This window comes from Anomaloglossus baeobatrachus, chromosome 10 (assembly GCF_048569485.1).
Source record: "Anomaloglossus baeobatrachus isolate aAnoBae1 chromosome 10, aAnoBae1.hap1, whole genome shotgun sequence".
Classification (NCBI taxonomy): domain Eukaryota; kingdom Metazoa; phylum Chordata; class Amphibia; order Anura; family Aromobatidae; genus Anomaloglossus; species Anomaloglossus baeobatrachus.
Window position 1 is genome coordinate 59,415,413 of NC_134362.1, and position 18,941 is coordinate 59,434,353.

At 48.8% G+C, this 18,941-nt stretch overlaps 1 protein-coding gene across 5 annotated transcripts in view; it reads left to right on the forward strand.

Annotated features, from left to right (window-relative positions):
* The window catches only part of LRRC56 (leucine rich repeat containing 56), a 70,243-nt gene that overhangs the window by 18,447 nt on the left and 32,855 nt on the right, over window positions 1–18,941 (forward strand). For 3 of the 5 annotated variants that reach the window (XM_075326329.1, XM_075326334.1, XM_075326333.1), the window contains exon 2: window positions 3,471–3,622. The exons of 1 other annotated variant lie outside the window; for it this stretch is intronic. The gene's annotated coding sequence lies outside the window, so the exon portion shown is untranslated. Of the gene's footprint in view, window positions 1–3,470; window positions 3,623–14,935; window positions 15,182–18,941 lie in introns of those variants that run through there. One more of the 5 variants, XM_075326330.1, reaches the window with a different exon arrangement.

Genomic DNA, 18,941 nt, shown 5'->3' on the forward strand with positions numbered 1-18,941 from the left:
ATGCTCGGGTGCTTAGTACTCGTAACTAGTGATGAGTGAGCACTACCATGCTCGGATGCTCTGTACTCGTAACTAGTGATGAGTGAGCACTACCATGCTCGGATGCTCTGTACTCGTAACTAGTGATGAGCGAGCACTACCATGCTCGGGTGTTCAGTACTCCTAACTAGTGATGAGCGGGCACTACCATGCTCGGGTGCTCAGTACTCGTAACTAGTGATGAGTGAGCACTACCATGCTCAGGTGCTTAGTACTCATAACTAGTGATGAGCGGGCACTACCATGCTCGGGTGCTCAGTACTCGTAACTAGTGATGAGTGAGCACTACCATGCTCAGGTGCTTAGTACTCATAACTAGTGATGAGCGGGCACTACCATGCTCGGGTGCTCAGTACTCGTAACTAGTGATGAGCGGGCACTACCATGCTCGGGTGCTCAGTACTCGTAACTAGTGATGAGCGGGCACTACCATGCTCGGGTGCTCAGTACTCGTAACGACCATTTTGACCCTCAATTGGGCTTGACTCGTTAACCAAGTGTAATGGAAGTCTATGGGGAACTTGAGCATTTTCCCAGAAGACCCCCAGAAAAATCCTCAAGTTCCCCATAGATTATACTCAGTTAATTAATCGAGTCGGCCAAGCGTCCGACTGCTCATTACGAGTACAGAGCACCCGAGCATGGTAGTGCCCGCTCATCACTAGTTACGAGTACAGAGCACCCGAGCATGGTAGTGCCCAGTTATCACTAGTTACGTGTACTGAGCACCCGAGCATGGTAGTGCCCGCTCATCACTAGTTACGAGTACAGAGCACCCGAGCATGGTAGTGCCCAGTCATCACTAGTTACGTGTACTGAGCACCCGAGCATGGTAGTGCCCGCTCATCACTAGTTACGAGTACAGAGCACCCGAGCATGGTAGTGCCCGCTCATCACTAGTTAGGAGTACTGAGCACCTGAGCATGGTAGTGCTCACTCATCACTAGTTACGTGTACTGAGCACCCGAGCATGGTAGTGTCCGCTCATCACTAGTTACGAGTACTGAGCACCCGAGCATGGTAGTGTCCGCTCATCACTAGTTACGAGTACTGAGCACCCGAGCATGGTAGTGCCCGCTCATCACTAGTTAGGAGTACTGAGCACCTGAGCATGGTAGTGCCCGCTCATCACTAGTTAGGAGTACTGAACACCCGAGCATGGTAGTGCCCGCTCATCACTAGTTACGAGTACTGAGCACCTGAGCATGGTAGTGCTCGCTCATCACTAGTTACGAGTACTGAGCACCCGAGCATGGTAGTGCCCGCTCATCACTAGTTAGGAGTACTGAACACCCGAGCATGGTAGTGCCCGTTCATCACTAGTTAGGAGTACTGAACACCGGAGCATGGTAGTGCCCGATCATCACTAGTTACGAGTACTGAGCACCCGAGCATCGTAGTGCTCACTCATCACTAGTTACGAGTACTGAGCACCCGAGCATGGTAGTGCCCGCTCATCACTAGTTACGAGTACTGAGCACCCGAGCATCGTAGTGCTCGCTCATCACTAGTTACGAGTAATGAGCACTCGAGCATGGTAGTGCCCGCTCATTACTAGTTAGGAGTACTGAACACCCGAGCATGGTAGTGCTCGCTCATCACTAGTTACGAGTACTGAGCACCCGAGCATGGTAGTGCTCGCTCATCACTAGTTACGAGTACTGAGCACCCGAGCATGGTAGTGCTCGCTCATCACTAGTTACGATTACAGAGCACCCGAGCATGGTAGTGCCCGCTCATCATTACGAGTACAGAGCACCCGAGCATGGTAGTGCCCGCTTATCATTACGAGTACAGAGCACCCGAGCATGGTAGTGCCTGCTCATCATTACGAGTACAGAGCACCCGAGCATGGTAGTGCCCGCTCATCATTACGAGTACAGAGCACCCGAGCATGGTAGTGCTCGCTCATCACTAGTTACGATTACAGAGCACCCGAGCATGGTAGTGCCTGCTCATCATTACGAGTACTGAGCACCCGAGCATCGTAGTGCTCGCTCATCACTAGTTACGATTACAGAGCACCCGAGCATGGTAGTGCCCGCTCATCATTACGAGTACAGAGCACCCGAGCATGGTAGTGCCCGCTCATCACTAGTTACGAGTACAGAGCACCCGAGCATCGTAGTGCTCACTCATCACTAGTTACGATTACAGAGCACCCGAGCATGGTAGTGCCCGCTCATCATTACGAGTACAGAGCACCCGAGCATGGTAGTGCCCGCTCATCACTAGTTACGAGTACAGAGCACCCGAGCATCGTAGTGCTCGCTCATCACTAGTTACGATTACAGAGCACCCGAGCATGGTAGTGCCCGCTCATCATTACGAGTACAGAGCACCCGAGCATGGTAGTGCCTGCTCATCATTACGAGTACAGAGCACCCGAGCATGGTAGTGCCCGCTCATCATTACGAGTACAGAGCACCCGAGCATGGTAGTGCTCGCTCATCACTAGTTACGATTACAGAGCACCCGAGCATGGTAGTGCCCGCTCATCATTATGAGTACAGAGCACCCGAGCATGGTAGTGCCCGCTCATCACTAGTTACGAGTACAGAGCACCCGAGCATCGTAGTGCTCACTCATCACTAGTTACGATTACAGAGCACCCGAGCATGGTAGTGCCCGCTCATCATTACGAGTACAGAGCACCCGAGCATGGTAGTGCCCGCTCATCACTAGTTACGAGTACAGAGCACCCGAGCATCGTAGTGCTCGCTCATCACTAGTTACGATTACAGAGCACCCGAGCATGGTAGTGCCCGCTCATCATTACGAGTACAGAGCACCCGAGCATGGTAGTGTCCGCTCATCACTAGTTACGAGTACAGAGCACCCGAGCATGGTAGTGCCCGCTCATCATTACGAGTACAGAGCACCCGAGCATGGTAGTGCCCGCTCATCACTAGTTACGAGTACAGAGCACCCGAGCATGGTAGTGCCCGCTCATCATTACGAGTACTACCACTATAACCACTTCAGGTTTCCAAAGATGCCAACTGCTTAAAAGTAAACTGATCACCCTTCAGGTGTTTTTCGATCTGAAGATGTTCTATTCTTCACAGCAGCAGTCAATTGGAAACATCAGAGGAAGCCCGAGCATCTTTTTGATCATTTTGCCAGAATTTTTGCTAGCGGTTTTGTAATTGTTGCATTGAGTTTAAAACAAAAATATGTGTAAAATGTTAGCAAAGAAGATGACACAAAAATGATGGGAAGAAACTGAAAAAAACCCACTGGTGGTCAAAAACGTAAAAAAAATTGTTTAAGAAACTACTAAAATAGAAAAAGAATGCTGGTGTTTCCTGAAACATCTTGCTCTTGAAAAACTCAGCGGGTTCATCCTCCTGAAAAAGGCGCTGTGTGCACAATGCCCTAATGGATATTTCTATCACACTTTGTCATTTACATTTGTGTTTTGCTTTTAGTCCAGAATAAAGCGGAGATCTGGAGAGGAACAAGACATTTCCATCTGAAAGCACGTAACAGAGATTTATTGTAACCACTGAGAGGAGGGAAATTATGCAGCAGCCGCAGCGGCGATGTGAAAAACATCTGCACTGATCAGGTTTTCTTGCTGGTACGTAGAGGACATGACTGAGACATTTCCTGCTCACGCTTCTTGTAGAATTCAGGCACAACTAATCGCCTCCATCCAGCTGCCATACGGGACTGGTATAACATACATAGTCACCATGAGTCCTGTATACGTGATTGTATTGGGTTTTATCACTTAGGGCATTTATTTCATATCCATATTGTGATGGGTTGGGTTCCCACCTCTGTCACCCCTACTAATCGGAACAACAGATGGCTCGGCTGTTCCTGTAATTCCTATACAGTAGGGTCAATAGAGGGTCAGACATCCAACCTTATATTGACTAGGTATGCAGATTAATTAAGAAAAAAATTCTGTGCATAAGGACATATTCTTCCCACAGTAATAGGACAGAATATTTCTCCGTAGGTTGGTGCGGTGTGACATATTTGCCGTTTTACAATGATCCACATGCTTACATATCACTTAGTCACAACCGACTATCTCATGTTCAAGCATGTCTACCAATCAAATAATTGTCGTTAGACTGTTATAGATAGGGCTTCCATCATGCTCGCCGCTGGGGATGGTACTATGGCAAGCAAATGTGGACCCACTGGACCACAGGGGAACCCCGGGCTTACCCGTTTAGTGGGAGGGACTTGACTAAGCGCCCACCATGAGGTGGACATCAGGACTCCCAGGGCAGGGACAGGGACTGTGGCAGCTGACCCCCTAGGCAGAGGTGGACACAGGAGTAGACAGGGCTGAATCTCAAGTGTAGACAGGGACCATCAGACTGGCAGAGGCAGATGGCACGGCCAGGACAGACAGGTAGGGTCTCTGGCGTAGCTGAGGCTTGAGGCACTGTCAGGGTGGATAGGAACAGTCTTTGGTATAGCAAGGCCACCGGTGTAGCTGAGGCTAGAGGCATGGCCGGGTTTGAAGGCATAGTCTCTTGATAAAGAACGCCACCAGGGTAGCTGAGGCTTGAGGCATGGCCGGGATGGATAGGCACAATTCCTGGTATAGCAAGGCCACCAGGATAGCTGAGACTGGAGGCACAGCCGGGATGGCCAGGCACAGTCCCTGGGATAGCAAGGCCACTGGAGTAGCTGATCCTGGAGGCACAGCCGGGTTGGACAGGCAGGGGTGTAGTACACTGTAGCAAAAGCACAGCAGGTAAGGGGATCTGACAACTAGCTGGCTAGGGCAAACACTAACTAACTAGACACGTTGATCAGGCACCTCCCCTAGTGGGAGAGAGCCTTATGTACCCAGTGCCTGTCAGCGATAGGCTGAGAGCACTTCCTGGGAGTGATGTGCTGGCCCTTTAAGAAAACTGCAGCGGCATGTGCCCCAGGAACACTCCCGGAGGACTTGTGCTGTGTACAGGCCCCATGAGGAGGAAGCAGAGAGGGTACATGTGAGGGAGTGAGGAGACACCACAACACATGTGAGAGCTGGCTGCGGCTGTGAGTAGCGCTTCACTGTGGGAGGAGGAGAGCAGGGAACGCAGGGAGCGCCAGTGCTACAGCTTCGATTATAGTCAATAAGCACTAGTCAGGACTAATCTGAAAAAAATAGATAAGTAGAAGGATTGGCCTCTACCCAACATATAAGCTAAACCGATTTGCAGGATCCAGTGTGGCCACCACTGCAGTGTTCACTCGGGGCGTGAGAACCGCCTCTAATCTGATGGCAATCGTGGCTCTTCTTTTGATTAGTTGGCCTATCACAACATCACATCAAATCACACAAGGCTGGATAATCAAATGAGGAAAATAAAAAATAGAGGAAGTGTAAAAATGTGGAATTAGCAAAAAATAATATAAGGGACAGTATATTTTCACCAGATATAGTTGTACAAGCTCCAGGCACAACGCTGAGACACACGTGCGGCCGAAAAACTCAATCCCAGGGGTGCTGTTCCAACCTATGGAATCAGGGGCCTGAAGAAGGAGCGAGCTCCGCTCCAAAACGTGTTGTATGATATTAATATTTTTTAATAAACATCTGCCATACAGTTCTTCATGTGTATGGCCAGCGCTTTCTTGGACCCTGTGTTTTTTGGATTGCCGGGTGCTGTTAGTTAGGAGGTGGTTCTCAAGTCTCACGTCCTGTGGCCATGGATAACAGACGTCACCAATGGACCGAGGCCGGTGAATCGAATCGCAGCAATTGTTGATGGTTTGATAGTGTCATGCCAATTAAAGTCAATATCCAGGCCAGCTATTCATGCTGTAAACATGAGATGATTATCTTCAGAACCTTTGCCAGATCCAGACCAATCAGTTGAAACCTGCAGATAAGTGGATGTCTGTAGTGGTCTTACCACAGGTTAAAGATGCTCTTATAATGCTCAGTTGTCACGCTGGGGTGAGGGAACGTCCGATGTGTGGCACAAGAGGAGGGGTACGCCAGGGAAGATGGAAAGGTAGCCCTTGATGGTAAGGAGAGGGGTCACCATCTAACTCACCTATGGCTGATCCCTGAGCTTCCTAACGTCCGTAGATGGGTCCTTCCCCCGTGCGCGATCACGTGTCTAGGCTCTTGCTGACCCTTGTCTTGCCCTGACTAGTGATCAGGCCAGCAAGACACTAGTCTTACTGCTAATATAAAGGCAACACAAGAAAGAGAAGACAAACAAGGGAAAACAGAAACTCTAATTCTTTTCTTGAGAGGGACTTCACTGAATGCTGCTGTAATGAGAACCACAGCTTTCTCCAGAGACAACTCCTTCACAGGTCAGCATAGAATGAACTATAGCCGACATAGGAGACAGTCAGGAGTGGGTTTATATAGCAGAAAGGAGTGGCTTCAGCTGAAATTAACAACTACATGTCAATCACAGCAGGGTAGAAAGGAACCTTAACCCCTTCAGCACCGAATGGAATTAAATATGCTCCTACTTAGGATACATGATGAGTGGGTTCTAAAACGAATCTGTGATCAACAAAATGCTGTGATCTTATGACTCCAAATCCATCAAGGTCTCAGGAGGGTGCGACACACACTCGTGACATCATTAATGTTAAAGCTTTTCCTTGTCATCATCTCCCCCTTCCCTAGACACATGGCTTCCCTTCCCTTACGCCATTTGCTTGGTACGTCATCGTACCTAGTGTGACACATACATATGGACACTCCGCAAGGATGAGCATGCATGTGTTTAAATGGGGAAAATTGAATGAGCAGCAGCATTCCTTCCCTGGGAACAAAGATTTGGACATGTTGAAATCCAACATACCAGGATCCGATTCCCCCCCCCCCAACTCCCAACATAGCCATCAGAAGGGATTCTGGTGGTCAACATACACTTTAGATAGTCGGCCAATATGGCTACATGAAGAAACGCAACAGCATTCAACAGTCAATGCCAATAGTGTTAATTTAGATTTCATTGAGGAGGTATCCGTCTGTAGGTCTCTGCCAGGATTTGCTGCATTGATTTGTGCATTGTTTTACTTTAGTAATTCTGTGATGCTCTCTAAAATTTCCCTGGGGAGTTTTAAGTATTTTAGAGCGTATTTGTGGTTAAGGGCCCTGCAGAGACAGAGCTTAATGCACAGAAGCTTTTATGATTGTGTGTCAGCAACCTGGTAGCTATAACGGGCTCTGTCCTCATGATGAGCTACAAACTCATGTGCCAAGTGACCTACTAGATACATTTCATTAAACCATACTCTTTGGAAATATATGAGCTTATATGTTGGATGGGGAAAAGATTAATGTCTTAATGGGGACCTGTCACTAGATCAAAAGTGGCCAGTTTTTCCTCTTATTCTATTCCCGTTATTCCTCTGATTATTTTATGGTTTTTTTTGTCTTAATCCACCATACGGTTCGATAAATATGAGCCTTTTTATCTACAGCTAATTTTATGGTTTGTACAAGGGGGCGTGGCTTTCAGGGTAATACTGCAGAGCAGGCTAAAGACACGCCCCTGAGGATCTTCCTTGGTAAAGACCTACAAAATTATAACTAAATATAAAGGGTCATATCTCTGTAACTCTATGGTGAATTTTAAAAATATCAAATAGATAAATGTATTGGCGAGCGGAGGAAAAAAAATAAGAGCCACTTTTTAAAGGGAACCTGTCACCAAATTTGACGACTATAATCTGCAGCTACCATCTGTACGCCCTTATATACAGCTTTTTAGAATACTATGTATAAGAGCCCAGGCCACGCTGTAGAACATAAAAATCACTTTTATAATAATCACCTAGGGGGCAGTCTGGTCTGATGGGTGTCGCTGCTCTGGGGTCTGGTCTGATGGGTGTCGCGGCTCTGGGGTCTGGTCTGATGGGTGTCGCTGCTCTGTGGTCCGGTCTGATAGGTGTCGCTGCTCTGGGATCCGGTCTGATGGGTGTCACTGCTCTGGGATCCGGTCTGATGGGTGTCGCTGGGCAAATCAAAGTGCGCCTGCACAGGTGCGCAATACCAGCTTGTGTGGATGACGTAGGACACGTCATCCATACTGGGCTGGGTCGACTAACGATTTTTAACTCTTTTGCGATCGTGCCACAGGTGCCACACGCTGCGATGTCGCTAACGACACCGGATGTGCGTCACAAACACCGTGACCCCGACGATATATCGTTAGCGATGTCGCAGCGTGTAAATGGCCCCTTAGCAAGGCACCCAGTCCCAATATCCCGCGACCGGGTCTACGACTCCTCTGGTTCCAGACCACCGTCTGCAACCCAATCTACTTCTCCCCTGGGAGCTCCAGCTCCCAGCTTCCCCAATCTCCTCACAGCTCGAGGGCTACCACTCAACTGACTTGTCACCTCTCACCTCCCTGCCTGACCCCTAGGTGGGAGGCCCTATTCCAGCTTAGCAGCCCACCGGTGTGCCTGACAGGGTGTGGTGCGAGGTGTGATTAGGATTTTTAGATGCTGATGGAGGCAGTGCTGCAAGTTGGGAACCCGGAACCATGGGGGGTTGAGTGCTGCTGTGGCGCCCCTGAGGCTTCCGTCGCCACAGGTCATTGCACCCCATTCAGCGGTGTGATGCCCCATTCTGGGTGAGGAAGGGAGTGAACACCGGTCCCCTGGTAAATCCACACTACACCCATTGCTAGGAACACACTGGGACCAGGGAAAGTGGCAGAAAACCTCCCATGCTGCATGCTGGGGGGGGGGGGCGTAAGACCCATCCCTGCTCCTATAGGGTAGAACAGAGCAACTGGGGAGGTGGGAGGAGCCACAAGAGTGCAGACACAGAAAGGAAGGTCTAGTTTAGTCAGAAGGAGATAGAGAGAGAGTGGGGAAGGAGGAGGAGGCCTGCCGGAGGCAGGCAAGGAGGAGAAGAGAAAGGAAAAAGAGCTCCAAGTCAGTCAGGAGCTAAGGAAAGAAAGAGACGCTTCCTGGTGAAGATCCTGGGACTCAGAGGGTCCAGGTGACACCAAGCAGAGAACAGAAGGGATCCCAGGGCCACGGGTAGCTGTAGAGCTGCGGTGGCCTGTTCCACAGGAACATCGGTGGAGGGATCAAGCTGCAGCAGGGGACAGTCCCTAGAAACCGGAGGAGTGCAAAATTATCTCCAAACAGTAAAAACCGAGGCCCAGGGAATGTTGTAAACTCCCCGGGCCACAGCCCACAGCAGAACTTCTAGAAAAGGGGTAATCAGCCGACAGGTGACCCCCCCCAGCCTGGAGGCTGTTGTGGAGGCCGAGCCAGGTTTATCCTACAAAGGCAAGGTTTAAGGAGACAGCTGAAGACAGAGACACTTAAGAGAAGGGTACCGGGTTTTGCTCCAAGAATCACCCAGAAACGGCGGAGGTCCCTGACAGTGGTCCCAGCAGTCCAAGGGTTCCTGCCGGCCTTGACAAGAATTGTGAGTAAAGAACTTGAAACTGCACCCTTGGAGTTGCCTCTGTTATTTCATCTGCATAGACACTAATAAGCACCAACTGTGCCCCGGGGCACTGCTCCACCTGTGGGGAGTAGTACCACCATTGCTGCCATATCATCCCCCGGAGGCCTCATACAGCAGCGGCGGCTTATTAGCCGCATACCACAGGTGGCGTCACGAACACAAACTTTAATTCAAGCCATATATTCTACTGACACCCACCAGGGCCACGGAGCCGGGCCCAGCCACCACTGACTACCTCCGGACTAGTCCGGCCCGGCACCGGGTGTCCCATAGCCCTGGGGTGGGCGAGTCAACTTTGGCGTCACGAACAGGATTTCGTGCCCGGTTCCTCCGGGTACTGTGCACCTGAAGAATCGTGAAATAGCCTGTGTTTTACTGTGAGAAACTGCCGCCATTGAAGCCACTGAGCGCGGGAAGAAGGGGGGCGTGCCTGCAGAAAGGGCGCAAAGAGAAGCCCCGCCCCCTTGTCCAAGAAAAGAGCGCGAAGCAGTGCCCGCCATGGAAGGCGGAAGAAGAAGAAATGGCGCCTAGAAAAGCTGGCCGGCTGGCAGAACAAGTCTAAATGCCAGACAAGCAGAGAGAGAAAATGGCTCCTGCAAGCGGAGGCCAGGAGGAGCTTACCTGGATCAGGCCTGTGACCGCCGCTGAGCTGGAGGCTGAGGTCGGAAGGATGGCTGACGGGATGAAGAAGCAGAGCGGACGGGAGACAGCCGCGTGGGGGAAGGAGATGGTGCTGGCCATGAGGAGTCTGCAGAAGTCTGTGCAGCGAGGCCTGCGTGGGGGTGATGCACACGTCCATCCAGAGTCCACACCAGCGATGCCGATCCTGCTGCAGAGCATCTCCGGCCTAGATCTGAATGAGTCCCATGCTGCCCCTGCCGGCGCGAGTGCCCCAACCCCCGCTGCCATTCCCGCGGTCCCTGGAGGGACGCCCGGCACGGCGACGCCGATCCGGGCCGCCGCCACGCCAGGTGCGGCCCGCCAAGATTTCGCCGCCGGAGCGGCGCCCATCCACACCGCAGCAGTGACGCCAAGCCCGGCCCGTCCAGCTCAGGCCCCAGCAGCAATACCCCGCTCGGACAAGCAAGATCCCGCCGCAGCGGCGACGTTAATCCACGCCTCAGATGCGGCCCGCCAAGCCCAGCAGACGCAGACTGTGCTGACCGCTGTCTACCTGCTGCCAGGTGGGGAGCCGGAGAAGAATCCCTACATGTAAAGAAGTAAGAAGATGCTGAACTGTATATAGTTCTATAACCAAAACTACCATATACTGATAGGAGTAATTGTAGCATAGACCAAAAAGAAAAAAACTCCTAAAAACAATTATTTATTTATTAATATTAAAATTGTAGATATAGCCACTGCTAATCCAGAATAACTACAGTGATATGTTAAAGTGAGTGAAATAGGGTGATAGACTCGATTGGTGGGGACAGTGCAAATAATTTCCTGTTCTCAAGGTAGGGGCAACGTTAGTAGTTGCACTAGTCTTATTCAGATTCAAGAAAGCGTGGTTTAGGGGATGACCTATCTCTCCCTCCCTTGCTCCTACCTACCAGCGGAGGTGTACCATAAATTATTGGGTACCCCCCGCTCCACGTCGTCTCTCCCTAATATCTCCCTTCAGACCAATCGCCAAGACCCGGGAGACCCACCACCAAAGAAGATATGTGCAATTAGTCACAGTACTAAAGGATAATTAGATATTTTAAAACTTAATCTAGATATTAGATAAATCTCAGATCAAAAATAGTTCTTATATATACATGGATATAAATTCCAGCAGGAATGGTTATAGAATTGACATGGCTGGCTTCCTCTCGGGACCTATTAATAGCAATAGATGGCTCAGTGATGCTGAAGAGGTTTTCTCTGACAAAAACCTTGAAACAAATCCAACAAAAAGAAATCTCAGAGTGGTGTTTTCTGAACTACAAACAGCTTACATAGATAATGCAAAAAGCTGGTGGGAACTACAATCCCTGGAACACTATATAAAAAATAATATAGTGCCCAGAGGATTGAGAATCAATCTGATTCCAGCAGAAAGAGTAAGGACCCCCCTCCTCCTGAAAAGGTGGGAGGAAGAGTGTGTGGCCTCCTCACTTCGCTTCATGAATATCCTCCTAGAAGAGGAGAAAAAGAAATTTGAGGAGACCAACAAGATCCTCACTACTCTCAGGGAAGAGGCCCTAAAATTTAATAACGACTCTGACTTCCAGATCAAAGAATTGGCACTACAAGGTGCAGTGGAGAAATACCAACAAAACCTTAAGAGCCGTAAACACAAACACTTTGTCAGGGATTTGGAAGATTTTAAAGAGAGAAGGGCCTTTAATCTCACAGAAGGAGGAGGTGATATATCATCCTCGGACCTCTCAGACTCTGAGAGCAGATCCAGAGAGAGGGGTCAAAATAGATCACGGGGAGGTGTACAGTCTGCTGGACGTGGTGGTATCAGAGGATGTGGTGCCCTGGGGGAAAACAAAAATCATTTTGGGAATCAGGACCAACGGGGAGCACATACCTCGGGTTCAGAATCCTCATCTTCCTTTGGACCACCAACCTCCTTTGTGCACCAAAACAATTTTTTAGGGATGAGGGACCCCTATCCCTTCCGAAAAAGACAGAACAGAAGGGCCAAAAAATGGTAAATGGAGGCCAAACAGATGGCCAACAGATTGTCAATCTATCTGATTATAGACTGTCCGAAATGGAAGAGAGGGTCCTTGGATATGGTCTATCCTTTGTTCCCACTACACGGTTTGATTCCTTTGTCTGGGCTAAAGACCTCGAATTATTCCTGAGGAAACTCAGATGGAGGAAGTACTTTAAGCACAATGACCTGAACGAATGTCAGAAACTAGGAATATCCCCTGATATGCTCCCAGACGTGAGACTATTGGCAAGTCTATCAGAGGATAACAGGACGGATAAGGGGTTTGGTCCATTCACTGACCTAAAACCAAAGAACAGGAAGATGCCTCCCCCCACTGAGTGTACGAGTATTGATATATTCTCTTCACTGGTGACCAAGGAGATACGTAAAATAAGACCTGGATTAACCAGCAGTAAAAGTAATTTGACACAAAGAGAAAGAGAAGCCCTTGTGTCCCTTGACCAGAATAAAGCCATAACAATAAAGCCCTCCGACAAGGGGGGCAATATTGTGGTTATGAATACGGAACAATACCGCTCTATGTGCCTCCAATTACTCTCAGATAGAGCCACATATGCAGTCCTACCAGGAGATCCTACATCTGCATTTATGATAGCCCTCACTGAAATTGTACAGGAAGGCTTTGAGTTGACCCTCATATCGAAGGATGAAATGGATTTTCTGGCTCCAAAGGAGGTGACAATAGCAACTTTTTACTCCACACCCAAAATCCACAAGGGGATACATCCCCTTAGGGGACGACCCATAGTGTCAGGTATTGATGCTATGGGCCAAAACCCCAGTATCTATCTGGATAGGGTTCTGAGGGAGTTTGTGAACATACAGCCCTCGTACATCAGGGACACATCAGACCTACTGAGTAAAATAGAAGGTATACACATTGATGAGGACACTATACTTGCATCAATTGATGTTGAACAACTGTATAGTTGTATACCACATGATAATGGTATCAGAGCGGTTGAGTATTTCCTGGAGACAAGAGGGGTACAATATAGAGAACACAATAGGTTCATAATCAAACTCCTTACCTTTGTGCTTACTCATAATTACTTTACCTTCCATAACAAGTTCTACCACCAGCTCAGGGGTACCGCAATGGGGAGCCCCTGTGCTCCCACTTTTGCAAACATATACCTGGGCTGGTGGGAGGATGCAGTGGTCTTTGGGGACGAGGATGTCACGTGGAACCCCCAGATTACCTTCTGGGGGCGCTACATAGATGACATCCTCGTCCTCTGGAGGGGGGATGCAGCATCCTTCCTGAAGTTTGTGGCACACTTGAATAAGAACAATTTTGGACTCAACTTCACCTGTGAGGTGGGAGGTGATAGACTGCCTTTCCTAGATATCCTGTTGACTAAAAATGTTGATGGGACCCTGGGAACTACAGTCTATCGCAAACCAACGGCAACAAACAGTTTGCTGAGGTGGCAGAGTCACCATCCGGAACCTCTACGTAGGGGCATACCAAAGGGGCAGTTTCTCCGTTTTAGGAGAAACTGTTCCTCGCTACATGATTTTCAACAGAGGTCAGTGGGACTTGGAGATAACTTCAGAGATAGGGGGTACCCTGAACACGTCATTCAGACAGCCTTTAGATCTGCTTGGGGCCAAAAGAGGGTCACATTGTTAGCCCCAAAACTTAAATCTGGACAAGATAAGATCACTAGACTGATTGGCTCCTATGATGATGAAAATAGTAAGATCATGCACATACTAAGACGACACTGGGGGATCTTGAGATCGGATCCTGATATATGTGAATATATTACACCACACCCGAGTGTCACCTACAGAAGAGGCAAAACCATTAAAGATTTTGTGGTCCATAGCCACTATGTGGCAGAGAAAGCATCAGGATCATGGTTAGAAAGAAAGCCTCATGGGACTTTTAGGTGTGGGTCCTGCAAGTTTTGCCCATATATTGATCAGAGTAAAACCTTTGACAACCAACAATCGGGAAGGGTTTTTCACATTAGGGACTTCACGAACTGTCGGACGGAGGGTGTAGTATATAGATGCACCTGTACATGCCCGCTTAGTTATATCGGTAAGACAAAACGGCAGCTGCGTGTCCGTATAGGGGAACACGTAGGCGATATAATTCATAAACGAGAGACGCCTATAGCGAGGCATGTTAATATGTGTCATGGAGGAGATCCTAAAAGTATAAGATTTCAGGGAATTGAAGTTGTCCCAAGACCAATCAGGAAAGGGAACTGGGATATTAAAATCCTCCAGAGAGAGGCACGGTGGACATTTCTACTTGAAACAGTCAGTCCAAATGGACTAAATGAGGTTCTGAGCTATACCAGTTTCATCTAAAAAGCATCAAATGAGTATAAATAGCTATACCTGAGAGGTATTATAAGTATATGTGTAGCCTGAATAATTTTCAATAATTTTATTGCTGTTTTGCCTGACAGTGATATTTGCTGTCAGTAGCCGTATCTACTTGTACATATATCTATCTTACATGGGTGCAGTTAGGTGCAGGTTTTCACTAACGATAGGTGAATTACATATACTAATTTCTACTAGGAACTGCTGCATGCAGCATATGCGGGGATACATTTAGGAGCTGCACGTTGGAAATGACGTCACAGATTGCCTCCAGTGAGCTATTATGTCCGGCAGACTGTGAGGATGATCCTAAAGGATACGCACCGGATGTGACGTGGGAAGACTACTTCCGGGCTGCGTGTCATTGAACGCACTGTACTGCGCAGGCACGGAAGCGATCCTCGGAACACTTCCGGCTGATTGATGTGGCACGGCATACTAGAATCCCAGGGAGCGGATACGGAGGTGAGACACCCGGCACTTCCGGCTCGCGTCACTGGGAGGCGGGAATTGTGAGTTCCCATAGTGTATAAGACACTGAAAGAGAGAGGGGGAAGATGTGTGACACGCAGGCTGACACCGTGGGACCTGCGGGACAACAGAGGCGGCGTTCCCCTACAGATTGGGTGCTCTATTGTGGGCGATTTATGCCATGTTGCCGCAGTGACTGACACTCTTTGAGTTATAAGGTATGTCTTTTTTCCTTTGACAATGTGAGGAGCTCCATAGCCTCTGTGAGAACCTTATGGCTGTTTGAAAGGAAGCCAAAAATATATTATTATATGTTATTTTTGGTAGTTGACGTTATGGGACCTGCAGATTATTGAGAGCAGTGTCTCAGGACAGAGTAAATGCCCCTGTGATGGGCGGTTGGTGCCACACTGTTGATGCGACCATCAGTCATTAAGATATAAGGTATGCCCCCTCCATTTGCTGTTACTGGCAGTTCCATTCCTTTATTATGTATTGTATGGTCTATTGAGATAGACTCTGATATTATGTCTTGGATATTTTGTTTTTTCCTAGAATTAATCCGGATCAGTCCCCTGATGAACCCCTAAAAAACATAGGGGGGAAACGCGTCAATTGGATTTATACTGGATGATTTCGGCAGACAAACCAATTCCTGCTGGAATTTATATCCATGTATATATAAGAACTATTTTTGATCTGAGATTTATCTAATATCTAGATTAAGTTTTAAAATATCTAATTATCCTTTAGTACTGTGACTAATTGCACATATCTTCTTTGGTGGTGGGTCTCCCGGGTCTTGGCGATTGGTCTGAAGGGAGATATTAGGGAGAGACGACGTGGAGCGGGGGGTACCCAATAATTTATGGTACACCTCCGCTGGTAGGTAGGAGCAAGGGAGGGAGAGATAGGTCATCCCCTAAACCACGCTTTCTTGAATCTGAATAAGACTAGTGCAACTACTAACGTTGCCCCTACCTTGAGAACAGGAAATTATTTGCACTGTCCCCACCAATCGAGTCTATCACCCTATTTCACTCACTTTAACATATCACTGTAGTTATTCTGGATTAGCAGTGGCTATATCTACAATTTTAATATTAATAAATAAATAATTGTTTTTAGGAGTTTTTTTCTTTTTGAACTGTATATAGCCCCTGCCTTATTTCCCCTTGTGCTTTTTGAAGATGTCACCCCCCCCCATGTTGATATGTGTTACCGGGCCACGTAACTGGAATGTGGGCCCCGGTGAATGTGATGTCTTATGTGTCCTGTGTAACCAGGCCACTGGACTTAGTGGCTGGTTGAGTTTTTGCACTTTTGATGATTGAAAAAGAAACGAACTGCCAGGCTACTGGACTTGTTGTAGCCAAGAAATGTAAATAGTTGCACCCGTTGTGCCCCCTACCAGAATTATGGGGGATGTGCCCAAACTGTGCAATAGACTGAAAGTGCACACTTAGATGTTTCTTTATAAGAAAGTTTGCAACGTTCAAGTACCTATGCCTCCCATAAAGGGAACAAATGTTTTATTGTTTTATGTTATGCATAACAAAAATGTTTTTGCAGTTTCTCCCACATGTTTTGTTGTCTTTTCAGCCCGAGGACGTGCTGGGATTCGCTGTGGGGGAGTGTGGCGCCCCTGAGGCTTCCGTCGCCACAGGTCATTGCACCCCATTCAGCGGTGTGATGCCCCATTCTGGGTGAGGAAGGGAGTGAACACCGGTCCCCTGGTAAATCCACACTACACCCATTGCTAGGAACACACTGGGACCAGGGATAGTGGCAGAAAACCTCCCATGCTGCATGCTGGGGGGGGGGCCGTAAGACCCATCCCTGCTCCTATAGGGTAGAACAGAGCAACTGGGGAGGTGGGAGGAGCCACAAGAGTGCAGACACAGAAAGGAAGGTCTAGTTTAGTCAGAAGGAGATAGAGAGAGTGGGGAAGGAGGAGGAGGCCTGCCGGAGGCAGGCAAGGAGGAGAAGAGAAAGGAAAGAAAGCTCCAAGTCAGTCAGGAGCTAAGGAAAGAAAGACGCTTCCTGGTGAAGATCCTGGGACTCAGAGGGTCCAGGTGACACCAAGCAGAGAACAGAAGGGATCCCAGGGCCACGGGTAGCTGTAGAGCTGCGGTGGCCTGTTCCACAGGAACATCGGTGGAGGGATCAAGCTGCAGCAGGGGACGGTCCCTAGAAACCGGAGGAGTGCAAAATCATCTCCAAACAGTAAAAACCGAGGCCCAGGGAATGTTGTAAACTCCCCGGGCCACAGCCCACAGCAGAACTTCTAGAAAAGGGGTAATCAGCCGACAGGTGACCCCCCAGCCTGGAGGCTGTTGTGGAGGCCGAGCCAGGTTTATCCTACAAAGGCAAGGTTTAAGGAGACAGCTGAAGACAGAGACACTTAAGAGAAGGGTACCGGGTTTTGCTCCAAGAATCACCCAGAAACGGCGGAGGTACCTGACAGTGGTCCCAGCAGTCCAAGGGTTCCTGCCGGCCTTGACAAGAATTGTGAGTAAAGAACTTGAAACTGCACCCTTGGAGTTGCCTCTGTTATTTCATCTGCATAGACACTCATAAGCACCAACTGTGCCCCGGGCATTGCTCCACCTGTGGGGAGTAGTACCACCATTGCTGCCATATCATCCCCCGGAGGCCTCATACAGCAGCGGCGGCTTATTAGCCGCATACCACAGGTGGCGTCACGAACACAAACTTTAATTCAAGCCACATATTTCACTGACACCCACCAGGGCCACGGAGCCGGGCCCAGCCACCACTGACTACCTCCGGACTAGTCCGGCCCGGCACCGGGTGTCCCATAGCCCTGGGGTGGGCGAGTCACTGCACTAGAGATAAAGAGCGTGCAGTACCCTGTGACGACCTGACTAGTCCAGGGGCATCACATTTACGTTGACCAATTATTGGGAAACGAGGGTTGAAAGGAACATTTATTCCCTCTAATGGTGCAGTATAAATGGACCTTTAAGCCATTGGTCTGTAAGAATGATGCATGCTACCTCAATACATATCCTGCTTTAGTTGCCATCATACATAAGTGTTACTGAATGGAAGGAGGGAGAGTGCGATGCGTTCCCATAATGTGTGGACGGATAGTCACGAGCTATTCTATCTAGAAGCTCAGAGCATGAAGTAATTGTTTGCATTTATAGATGAAGTCACAAATTGAATGTGAATATATTAGTTAAATACTTTGGCACCAGTTTCCAATCCCCAGTGTTGACTACAGTCTGCAATCCTGCACCCATGCCTTTTACTGCGGCATCAATAAGTGAGGTCATCGCTGACACATCCATTTAACTGTTTAAATGGGCTGCAGACAAAGGTGCAGGAGCGGGCTCACTGCGCGGACTGGATAATGGGCAGCACAGAACTACTCTCGCATCTATTCATGTGATTTATGGTCTTCTGCATGGTTAGGCACTTTAGTATACCATAATGCAGTCATTTCTGATCATCAGTTTGGCTATAAAAAGGGTCACATGCAGATGACCCTCTGACAGTGTTGATGTATCTCACTTAGGATGCCTCAAAATGTTGCACAAGTAATGTAAATCATTCACAGCCGTGATATTTAAAGGGGTAGTCCAGTTTTAGGGGTACTTTGCACATCGCAAGCCGATGCTTGCGATGCCGAGCGCGATAGTCCCCGTCCCCGTCGCACATACGATATTGTGTTATAGCTGCCCTGCAACGTCGCTCTGGCCGGCGAACCACCTCCTTATTAAGGGGGCAGGTCGTGCCAATAGAGACGTCACACGGCAGGCGGCCAATAGAGGGGCAGAAATGAGTGGGACATAAACATCCCGCCCACCTCCTTCCTTCCGCATAGCCGGCGTGAGCCGCAGGACGCAGGTAGGAGATGTTCCTCGCTCCTGCGACTTCACACACAGCGATGTATGCTGCCATAGGAACGAGGAACAACATCGTAACATCGGTCCTTCCGAAATTATGGAA